The sequence below is a fragment of the Callospermophilus lateralis genome, unplaced genomic scaffold, assembly GCF_048772815.1.
Source record: "Callospermophilus lateralis isolate mCalLat2 unplaced genomic scaffold, mCalLat2.hap1 Scaffold_329, whole genome shotgun sequence".
In the NCBI taxonomy this organism is placed as follows: domain Eukaryota; kingdom Metazoa; phylum Chordata; class Mammalia; order Rodentia; family Sciuridae; genus Callospermophilus; species Callospermophilus lateralis.
The window spans coordinates 537,590-550,216 of record NW_027513853.1 but is presented as its reverse complement, the minus strand read 5'-3'; the positions used below and the strand labels follow the sequence as shown (position 1 = coordinate 550,216).

Genomic DNA, 12,627 nt, shown 5'->3' with positions numbered 1-12,627 from the left:
ATAAAACACATATCATTTTTATCTTTTATTTATTTATATAAACCATTACAGCTAAAATTAGAACATTTTAAAAACTGTGTGAAATAACAGTGATAGCTACATGCTTATTTTTTCTCCCATAAAGAGAGATTAAACAGGTACTTTTAGTATTAACTTAGTTTGATGGCTGTCTACTACAAATGCAAGCAATTGAGCTTTCAAACCACTGTATAAGTGTGAATGATAAAGATGCTTTACTTATTTGAAGTGAAATCACAACTATTCCCACTTACGTGAAAGGTAGAAAGCATATAAAAGATACAGAAAAAATAAATCTAAGACTTTTCTTCTTTTACTGAGAAGCAAGAATAAACTAAAGAGCACTCAAGGGAAAAATGAAGACAGCAAAAAGACACCTGTTTGACAGTTATAATCCCTTCCTGTGTATCCTTGTCAGTGATGACATCGAACATGTCCGCTCCCTCTCCTTCTGCAATGCTGTACTCCACCTCAGCGTTTTCCCCGAAGTCAGGGTCATTGGCTTTTATCCTTCCGAGATGGGTTCCAAGAGGTGCAGACTCTGGAGAACTAAACTGATATGTACCTGTAAATTAAATCAGCACTTCTTTGGCATTTCCTTTTTAGATGATGAAACTGTGTCACTTCTCCTCATTTTTACTTAAATAAATAATTTTAAATTGGAAGAGATTTCCATATTATTGAATTTTAAGCTGTCAGAATTTATAGACTTATTAAGTTAGGAGAAGAATATATAAAGGCAAACAATTCGTAAGTAAGAAATATAAATTTTGGGAAGCTACTTACAGATGGGAAATGTGATATTAGAATCTAAAATTATTTATTTAAAAGAACATAAAAACCAACTATTTATTGCTTATATGGAGATTCAAAATTATTATCATATATTTTTACATCAATGCAATTGTTTTAAAAATACGTGTTTCTTCTTTTTTTTTTTAAATCAGGGATAGAAAAACAACTCTACAGAGATCAATGTCAATGCTCCCCTCACTTTTATTTTTTGTTTATTTGTTTCAAATTTAATGTATTTTTAGTAGATTTTGTTTTGTTTGTTTGTTTATGTTTTCTGTAGACCCACCCATTCAATACCTCACATTCTGTCATTCCTGAAAGTGTTTTAGTTTATAAGTATTCAAGAATCAATAGGAAAGACGTCCAAAAAAATTAATTAAAGTAAAAAAAATACTTATTAAAATATTTTTATGTGTTGAACAGTATAGTCAAATGCTCTCTACAGTAGTTTATTTTTTCTCTAAATAACAATGTAGGTATTATCTTCAGGATCAGGTTCAAGAAAATCATCCTCCAAATTTAGGTAAAGGAAAATGCCAGTTGTCTCTGACTTCATAGTCTATTCTTTTTCCAGTGTTTGATAGTTAAAAATATAAGCTTATAAGTCCACTGTTTGAGTTTAAGTTGTCCTCCTGTGCAAGGTAATTAAATTTTCTAAACTTTGAAAACCATGTTTTCATCTATAAAATGAAAAAGAAAATGCTAGCATTTGAATTACAAGATTGGTGTATTATATAAAATCCTGTCTGTAATTCCTTCAGCTCAAGATCTAGTCCTCAGCATTTTATTAGTACTATCATAGTTTCAAATATTTGTTAAGATTCTAACAGATCTTAGAATTGCCAAGTGGCAAGACATTAAATAATTTGGCAATTTACAATTTTAGTTTACATTAAAATTATTAGTAAACACTACTAACATTTAATGCAATGTTTAAGTTTCTGTTACCTGGTCTTATTATTCATGTTCTTAGCAAAATTCACTTTTAAAAATTAATCATATGAATATGTTCACCAAAACTGTCGCATCACATATTTCACATTTTGTCAACCTGAAAAATATTTTATTGTTTGAAATAATTATGAATTTAAATCGGACCTCAACTGAGAATTTTAAGGAAGAATTCTTTATCATTTTACACACTGCAGAGTCAAAAATTTTAATCAGATAATTGAAATGTGTTTTTGTAGGACCTCAAGAGATGCAAAATATCCATGTTTTAAAGTGTATCCTAAAATTGTTTCAACCAAAAGGAAATTAAATAATTTAATCTTCATGACTCAACAGCATTGACATTATTGAATTTTAGTATGCCATCACATGTTTAACAATGTCAGTATCAATGCGTGCCATCACACACAACCTTGGTAAGTCATGACTCTATAATTCACTATAAAAATATAGAATGTGGCAAATTTAACCCATTTTCATAAATCATTTGATTTCAGAGATGTTTAAATTTTTGCTTAGGATCAATTATCAAAGGCTTATAATGCTTATGCACACACATGACAACAGAGACCAGTGTGAGGCATAGAATTTGAATTTAGTCAGGGGCTGGGCACGTGGGCACCTGCCTGTAATTCCAGTGGCTGGGGAGGCTGAGCCATAAGGATCACAAGTTAAAAGCCTGTATCAGCAATGGTGAAGCACTAAGCAACTCAGTGAGAGCCTGTCTCTAAAGATAATACAAAATAGGGCTGGGATTGTGGCTCAGAGTGCCTCTGAGTTCAATTCCCACTAAATAAATAAATGAAAGAATGAATGAATGAATGAATGAATAAATAAATAAATAAATAAATAGGATCCAATCAGACCAACTGCAGAGACCACATTCCAATCAGAAAGATCATATAGAATTTAGCATGGGAAGTTTTCCAACACTCCAAAAAGTAGAAAAGGATAGTAAAAAGCCCAAACTACAAAAGAACCTCATGTCCTTGTTTTGACCCTTTGCCTACCCAATGAAGAAAATGATACCCATCACTCTCAGTTTTTAAGAAATTGTGCTTCTGTGTGTGTGAGAGTAGAGGGATGGGTTTTGGATTTGATAGTTTGCATAAATTAATAGTGAACTGATAGTGCAAACATTAGATTTAAATAATTGTACGTTTGACAAGTTTTTCAACAAGAGATCACTAAACCTTCCTTATTCTGTGGAAATCGAGGAGGATTGTTGTTTACATCTGTCAGAGTGATGTTCACTGTTGTGGTTCCAGAAAGGCCTCCCATCTGGCCACCCATATCTTTGGCCTGTATAACCACCTGGTACTGCTCTCGATTTTCTCTGCTCATGTCTGGTAATGCAGTTTTTATTATGCCTTTTGAAAAAAAAAAGACAATTAAACCACTGGCTTTTAAAATTAAGTTATTTAAGATTCACTTTATATAAGTTAATCATAGCAAATAGATAAAACAGCAGTGTGATTAAGCATATCCTTCAATGCACAATTAATTCAACATAATTCATAAAACTGAAAGATTTTTCCCATGGGTTATTCTCCATGAAATCAGTACATCCAGATGTATATAATGAGAAATATACCATGTCATAAATGTTTTACCTGACTCTGGGTCCACTGAAAAATATGGCTGTCCTTGCAGTATACTGTAGACCACTTTGGTACTATTTCCATAGTTGGCATTGTCTGCTTCTGTTGCAGTCACTTGTATAACAGATGTACCTACAAAAAGCCCCCAAATATAAACACGTAAATACTTCCAAATTGGAAAAATGTACTTGTGTACTTGTACTATGCAAAAATTTTTAATAATGCAGTAAGTAGTATTTACTGATAAAGACTAAAATAAAAATTTTAGTAAAATTCTCTAAAAAATGTATACTGATATCTATTTAATTTTATATTACAAACAATTCTTTATTTTTGGTTAGTAAGAAATCCCAATCCTTTAAAAACTAGAAGTGCTTTAAAAATTAGTTTTAGGAGATAAACAAAGGAAATATATTAATTGTTTCACATACACACACACGTGTGTGTGTGTGTGTGTGTATATATATATATATATATATATATATATATATATATATATACATTTTAATGTGTATATACATAAAAATATGTACATATTTTTAACTCAATTGCTATAAAGATTAAAGAATAATTTTAAAATCTTAACTGAAACCTACTATGGATTCCCCTAAGTGAAATGATTTTGTAGAACATTTTAAATACATTATACACAACTTTTCAAGTTTAATTACATTGCTCAGATATTAATATGTTTGAGGACTGAGTGAATTTCTCATTGGTTCTGAGATCTATGCTAATACATCCTATATATTATTCACTCATAAACTTCTCTAAGTAAATTGCAGTGAATATCTCTCAATATTGAATGCATATGCATATGCAAATTTTATTAAATAAATATGATGTCCATTGAGATTAACACTAACAATTCATTTCCCATCAAATCATTTCAATAGTACCCCATTAATTCAGCAACAGTTGTTTATGTTTTCTTAAATTAATTCACATACAATTATAACTTGAATTCACCCACTAAAAACCTCTCCTCGTCTGTAATGGAATTGATATATCCTGTGACAGGAAACACTACATAATCACTAGATCCATGTCAATTATAAGATTTATCATTGAAAAGTTATCCAACCTCACCCAAATATTTAAACTAGTTTTCTCCTCAGTAATTTTTGAAAGTTCATCTAAGTTGTTTTCTAATTTATATTTAAATTTTTGTTTAATCATATGTGAGTACAAGTGAGTTAAAATAAGAATTGTTTTCACATTTGGATATCATTGAAATATAAATTACTAAGATTTGCTTATATGTTGAAAATTCCATTAGTTACTTCATCAAGTTTTGGACATTTCCTGTGCTACTTGTCCCTTTTGTTTTTTGTAAGTAAACATTTTTATGTTTCACTATGGGTACAGGTAAAAACAATCTTCTGTACATTTTCACTATTATATATATATATGTATATATATATATATATACATATATATATATAATTGGAGACAATAACTTTATTTTACTTATTTAGTTTTTAATGTGGTTCTGAGGATCAACCCAGTGCCTCACACATGCTAGGCAAGCACTCTACAACTGAGTCACAACCCCAGCCCCACATTTTCACACTTTTTAAATAATATTTTTATTGTGAAAAAGTTTTGCTTGTTCTATTTTATGGGTGTGTGATCTTTAAACTTGTGAAAAAATGCTTGGCCTTAAGAAAAAAGAAAGTTTAGAGAATATAAATCACCCCCATCATGTGACTGAAAAACTAGAACACCCATATAATATTCACATTCCATCCCTCAGATTCTTGGTAATAGTTAAGTATGCTTTTGAAACTGGTAAACGCTAATGACATGCCTCTAACGTTTTATTTATACCAACAAGTTAAGAAAAAAGAAAACACCAATTGTTTTGGTGTACAAGGGATGGATAGTTTTTTCTTTTTCCACAAAAATGTAATGATTCTTAACAGTGAACATTATTTAGTAATAAAGTAAAATGATGCATAGTTAAACTAATTTTGCATGTATTTATGAAGACAGGTTAATGTAAAATACACTTTGGCTATTATATCTCTTACTTTTTCAAAATTTCATTTTTAAAAATTTTCTTCATTTTTTTGCATTAAGAATATAAAACATGGGAAAATATAACAAGGACTAGGTGACAATTAAACATCACATTTCTTATCTCAAAAAATTGAGCATGATTTTGATGTTGCTATTTTTGGATAACTCTTAGAAGAATTTTGTATACAATATCTTTCTTTAAACAGAAAATATGTTATGGAATCAAAAATGCTTATTGCATCCCTTAGCTAATTCCTCTCTTTAATATAAAGCTAATGTTTAATTTTTAAGAAAATTCAAGACACAAAAGCTAAACTCATAATAGAAAATCACATAAAAATATTAAAAATTAATCAAATAATAATTTTTATATTAAGTGTTTGGAAAAGCAAAATCATTAATTTTGCGGTGAAAGAAATATTCATAAGCATTACCTTTATGGATGAAATATAAAAGTAAAAAGGTTTATATCACACAATGTAACCCCAAAATGCTAGTTGTTCTCCTCTATGCTTATGAACTAAATTAGGGGAAGTTAAACAAATTCAGGCTATCTCACTTTATAGAAAACATTCTGTCCATAGAACAAAAGGGAACTTTCTGTTTCTATGCCTTATAGGCAGAAATAAAATTACATTTGCAATATACAGTTTTGAACATGATTCGAATTTCAAAATACAATTCCAACTAACTCAGCTAGTTCACTCAATAGAAAATGAAACTCTTAACTTTTCAAATGTAAATGAACAAAAGAGTATAAATTTCATATCTAAATATCTATCAATGTATTATGCAGTATGTATGTACCTATCTATGTATCTAGCCAGCTACCTATCAATCCAAGTACAGCTATGAATAAACTAAAATATAGAAAAATAGTAGTGCACAAGCTTACTTAGCTATTATCAAAATTACTCATTTAAAATAATTTTCAACTGCTAAACACAAACAGTATAGGGAAAGAAATATACTGCTCTACTGCTTCTAGTCTTCTTTAATAAACACGGTAATATTGAAAAAATATATATGGCCTTTTATATTGTATAAAACTTTTAAGAAATTATTTTCCCTTTATGTATATTGTACTTATATAGCACATAATGCATATTATGTATTTTTTATATACAAGTTTGTATGTATGTGTGTATACACTCACAAATGTGCATGTACACAAACTCACCTACAATTTATATATATATATATATATATATATATATATATATATATATATATATATGAGAGATATTAAGAAATTTGTGAGATCAAATAAAGGGAAAAAGAACAGAACTGATCCATGAACTGGAGGAACCAAAGGAAAATAAGACAGGTAGCATGGTTTTTGTCCTGTTCTGTCCCAATATTCTGTTCCTCTTAACTCCTGTATAAAACATATTGAATTTATCTCAGCCCTATGAGACAATAAGGTGATGAAGACTAGAGAAAAAAAGAAGAAAATAACTATTCACTCTTCCATGGATGTTCTTATAGTACTGGCCAAGTTAACTCTCTGCCTATGCCTTCAGCTAAGACAGTCATTGACTTGGGGACCTACGGGGATAGCCCCTTGCATAAATATTTATGGCATGGGGGCACCAGCAAAAATAGGGATGATATTTCTAGAGAGTACAATGGCACCTGTTTAAAACAACCCATGAATTCAATACATAAACATTAAAACCGTTTTTTGTTTGATATAAATTTCGAACCCGGGAATTACAAGACTGGAATTATCCGTAACTAGTCTATTCTAAATATTTCAAAATATTTTATCAAATGTTCTGTGTAGTGTTATGGATATTATTGGATATGTTATTGAATCCAGAGCAAGTAAACCTCAAAAAAAGGACTGAAATAGGACCTGAATAAGTTGTTGATTGTGTTATTTCTATCAAAAACTATAGAGGAATTACTGGTTGGAAAATTACCCAGTGTGAGGAGGAGGACTTGCTAAATCTTTTAGAGTGCATTTAGGGAAATATCCAGGCTTTGAGAAAATATGCATGCCAAACTACCAAATTTATGCAAGAGCAACCTGACCACAAGAAATGGAAAAAGGAAAATGTTGGGGCTTACACTAACATTTTAATAGGAGTACATCCCATTTTCTGTAATTGCATGTATTTGTGTATTATCAAGTTTAAAGGCTTAATCAGAAGACGATAATGCAGAGGCTGGGGTTGTGGCTCAGTGGTAGAGCGCTCACCTCGCACATATGCATCCCTGGGTTAGATCCTCAGCACCACATAAAAATAAATAAATAAAATGAAGGTATTGTGCCCAACTACAACTAAAAAATATATATATTTTTTAAAAAAGATGTTAATGCATTTCAAATTTTATGAGCTCATTAGAATCATGCACATTTAAGTAAATGGGGTATGTTAATTATACAGCTAAAATGGAATATGATATATGGTTTTGAAAGAAAGAGAGGAAAAATTTAAGGACAATGATTGGTGAGGGAGAAAGGAAGTGACAAATATTTTCAGAAGAAAAGCAAATGTAAAGGAGATGCAGACTGAAGGAAATCCTTGGAGGGTGAGAGATTTTATTTCATTCTATTAAACTTCATTTCCTCCTCAGCTATTTGTAGTTTGTCAACCCACTGATTAAATAAAAATCACTAATATAATATATATATTATATATATATATATATTATATATAATATATATATATATATATATATATATATATAAAATTTAATTACACATGTGCTTAAACTCTTAATATGGGTAATACATAGTCTGAGAAGTTCCTAGATATCACCCCTTAATTTTCTTTCATAAAAGTATTTACTTGTACAAATAAAAACAAAGAATATGTTCACTTGCAATAATTATGATGAGTTCATCTTTTATTTTATTTTATTTTCATAAAAACGTATGTGGAACACAATGGAATATTACTCAGGCATAAAAAAGAATGAAATTTGGCAATTGTTGGTAAATGGATGGAACAGGAGAATATCATGCTAAGCAAAATTAGCCAGTCCCAAAAAAACAAAGGCCTAATATTCTCTCTGATAGGCAGATGCTGACTCACAAGAGGCAGGATGGAGGGAGTAGTGGAGCTTCGCTGAACTGCACAAGGAGGAATGGAAAAAGGGAGGGGAATGGGAATGGGAAAGACAGTATAATGAATCAGACATAATTTTCCAATGTTCATATACATATGCATGACCAGTGTAACTCCACATTATGAACATCCACAAGAATGGGAAGTTACACTCCATGTAGGTATGAGATGTCAAAATACATTTTACTGAGATGTATAACTACAAAGATCAAATAAAAAAAGGTATGAGAGTTGCAACAAAGAACAACACAAATTCAGGTCATAAATACATCTACATTTTATTTAGACATTATGTGTATGAGTGTGTATAGTAGTACCTAAAATTATATTGAAAAACACAGTGTTTCCCCCCTTTACACTTATTTGGATTTGAGAGGGGCATTTGATTTAATATAGTATATTTAAAAATGCTATTTAGGGGTGCTTACTCAGGTTCTAATAAAATAGAAGATTTTCAAATTACATTTTAGACAAGTATAACTAACAGTGCAAGAAAATAGACAGTGAGATTGTTCAGCTACTTCTGAATCTATTAAACTATGTTTTCATTATCAGTCTAGGCTAGCAATGAGCTGACTCTGTACTTTGGGCAAGGCACCTTAATTCTTTTGGACTCATGTGTACATATTTATTAAAGAAAGTATGTAGGGCTGGGGATGTGGCTCACGTGGTAGCGTGCTTGCCTGGCATGCATGTGGCCCGGGTTCGATCCTCAGCACCACATACAAACGAAGATGTTGTGCCTGCCTAAAAACTAAAAACTAAATGTTAAAAATTCTCTCTCTCTCTCTCTCTCTCTCTCTCTCTCTCTCTCTCCACTCTTTCTTAAAAAAATAAAGTATGTAAACCAAAATTATAGTGCCTTTGACATACTATATTTTATATAATAAGATAATTAAAAAATAGAAACACAAAGTCAATTAGTGGACCATAGAAGCAATACATTCACCAATGTCAGTAATAAAGAATAATAACTATACCCTACAAAAAGAATCAGGATTTATCTGTATAATTTTTTTCATGTACATTTTTAAATTTTTATTAATTAGCTTCAATTAGAGTCATATAACTTCTTGTTGTGTAACGTTTTTGTGGATTCCTATCATGGAGTGCAATTGGCAATGGTAAAAAATATTCTCATTTTTAAAGCCTGATCAGAGGTTGCCCTGCTGACAACTTAATCTTCTGTAAATGAAATACAGGAATTGTTTTAGAATGAGACAATCTACAAGCCTCCATTCACACATAAAGTTTACATTTTGTATTATGATGAACTGAGTCATTGAAGACTATATATATATATATATATATATATATATATATATATATATATATATATATATATAAAGACACACACACACACACATACATACAAAATGCTTAGTTCAATCTTGATGCCTTTATGTACTTAATATAATCTAGATTAGAATACTTGTATAAGGAAGAATCTGATTAGGCAGAGAGATGGTAGGAATGTATAGAGTGAGAGATTAAATATCACTATAAAATTCAGGAGAAAATACAGGCTTTTTAAAATTTAAATATCAATAGTCTCTTATGATATTCTGTTTTAAAATGTGAAGTAATGCTTTGGAAATTTTTAAAGTATATTTATATTTTAATCAACTATAGTCAAATTTTCTCATATTACAATATTTATGTTATCTTTTGTGTGCTTTTGAATTTCCTATACATGTCAAATATTTCTGAAGAAAGAAAAGTATAAGTTTTGGTATTGTAAAATGTAAAAATATCTGTTAAAATATCACGCATATAAAATGTTTTACAAATTTTAAAGAGTTTTATCAAAAACTACATCACTTGAAAACAATTCAATAGTAAATTGGATACTAAAGAGGAATAGAATTTAAAATGTACTCTCATATAAAATATAAAAAGACCATGATGTGTACCTAAATTACCCTTGTGATGGAATACTGTAGACCAATCCAAGGAACTGTACCAGGCTAACAGATATAAGAATAATATTAAAGAAAACATATCCACTCATGTTTTATTCCAGGCTTTATGATTTCACAGGACTCCTTTTTATATTATTGGAGAAAATACCCCCCAAAACAATAGAACATCACTTTTTTCAAATAAATGAGATCTTATTTGCCATTAGAGGAAATTACTTTTTATAAACTCTTGGCTCTTCTTGCCAGATACTCATATTTAACAAGTATTTTACATAAAATCCTCAGTAAAAATGTGTACAAGTATTTTTTTTACCTACATAGAAGTTATTTTAGATTGAAAGTTATGTTAGCTATAATAAAATCAAATATGTACTTAAGACTATATAGCCTCATATGCAGCTTGTATATTTTGTATACTATAAGTTTTATCATTTTTAAGAAATATTTTATACTTAAGCGTCTACTCTTATTAACAAATATAAACCTTCTACAAGAATAGGGTTAAATGTAGTTACTCAGATACAATATTTGGATATTAATGAGTTAAATTTTAAATATTAGGCAGATGTAATAGGAGAAAAAGTTATTTTCATTTTCATTTATAAACCTTTGTTCAGTAGTGGAACATGAACAAAAATAAACTAAAAAACAAGAAAAAAAAAAGCCTGGAATCCTGCCCATGAAGCTACCAGGTTATTAGATACTAATCCAGTTGCTAAATCTTTGTGAATTCTGAATTGCTAATTAACAGAATGGGGATTTAAAGTTTTATTTCCCATGCTTCTTAAAAAACAGCTTTTTGAAAGATCAAATGAGATAATGCTTCAGAAAAAAATCTGTCAAATGCATTTTGTAATTCAAAAAAATGCAAGCAAAATTGTCCAATACTGCCTGCACTATTATTCCTTTCCCTTCTCATAGAAATGTCTTCTACTTGCTCTCATTTGAGTGACAATTGAATAGAGCTGAAGGTATCCATGACAATGCAATGAAATAATTGTTCTCAGTAACTTGTTATGTAATAAGAGACTCTAAGGTATATGTAATTGAAACTAAATAGGAAGTTTACACTAAATAGCAGTTTTATGTTACAGCTCTTATCATGAAAGAGGTCACAAATAATAACCACATCCTCATATAATTTAGCAAACAAACATACTGATTAGTTGACTAGGAAATACCTACCCACTCCAGACATTTCAGGAACACTGGCAGTATATAAGTCTTTTGTAAATATTGGCTAATTGTCATTGATATAATGAATTTTATTGATAAATTCTGATTCTGGTTCCACCTGCCGACCAGTCTTTTGGTCTATAGCCTTGGCTCAAAGAATGTAGAGGGATTTTTCTTCTCTTTCTAATTTCTTTGCAGTGTGAATGTCTCCTGTATTTTCATCTATGACGAACAGACTGCCAGCCCCATCTCCTGTTAAAATGTATTTTAAATTTCCATCTCCTTTATCTTGGTCAGTATAAAGCTTCAAAGAGGTAAAAAAGAAGAGTTCTGTAAACACATGCATTATTACAGTAAAAATAATTTTGGCATATCCACTAGACAATATCACTACAAATATGCTATCTTATTTTCATTGAGTGGAAACTAAACATTTCAGGTTTTGTTTTGCTAAATATTTTTAACAATTTCATTTATACATCATACGAAACTAGATTGAAATAAAAAGGAAAATAAATGTATCTCTTTCAATGCATAGTATTTGAAAGATATTTAAGTAGAACACTACAAAGAAATCCTTGTTACCTCTAGAGATAAAAAAATCCATTAACTCAGATCTTGAGTTTTAAATATCAAGTAATCATTGTAATATTTAAAATAATGAAACTCAAAGTTATGGTATAAGGAATTTCTGAACTTGATATAATGCTAAGTTTAAGATGAATAACTTAATTTTAAATTGATTTTATCACAATCCAATATAACATTGTCAAACCACAGACTCTGTATACAGGGAGGCCAGTCAGAGAGAATTTCAAACTCATATTTTCTGTATCACTTTTGAAGAGTACCTTTTCAATCACAATGTTCTCACTTGGAGGAAATTATTTTGTAGATATTTTAAATTTAAAGTGAAACAAAACATGACTTTCCTCTTTGTCCATATATTTTAGGTCTTAATAGAAATAAATATTTATTCACAAATTATTTTCTTTCAAAAACTACCCTTCTATAAAATAACTTCTTAATGTAGAAAGCTCACCAATGAAAATTTAAAACAGTTTT

The 12,627-nt window shown here is 29.7% G+C and overlaps 1 pseudogene; it reads right to left on the bottom strand.

Moving 5' to 3' along the window:
- Positions 1–12,627, bottom strand: part of LOC143388394 (cadherin-9-like) — a 114,994-nt pseudogene that overhangs the window by 27,545 nt on the left and 74,822 nt on the right.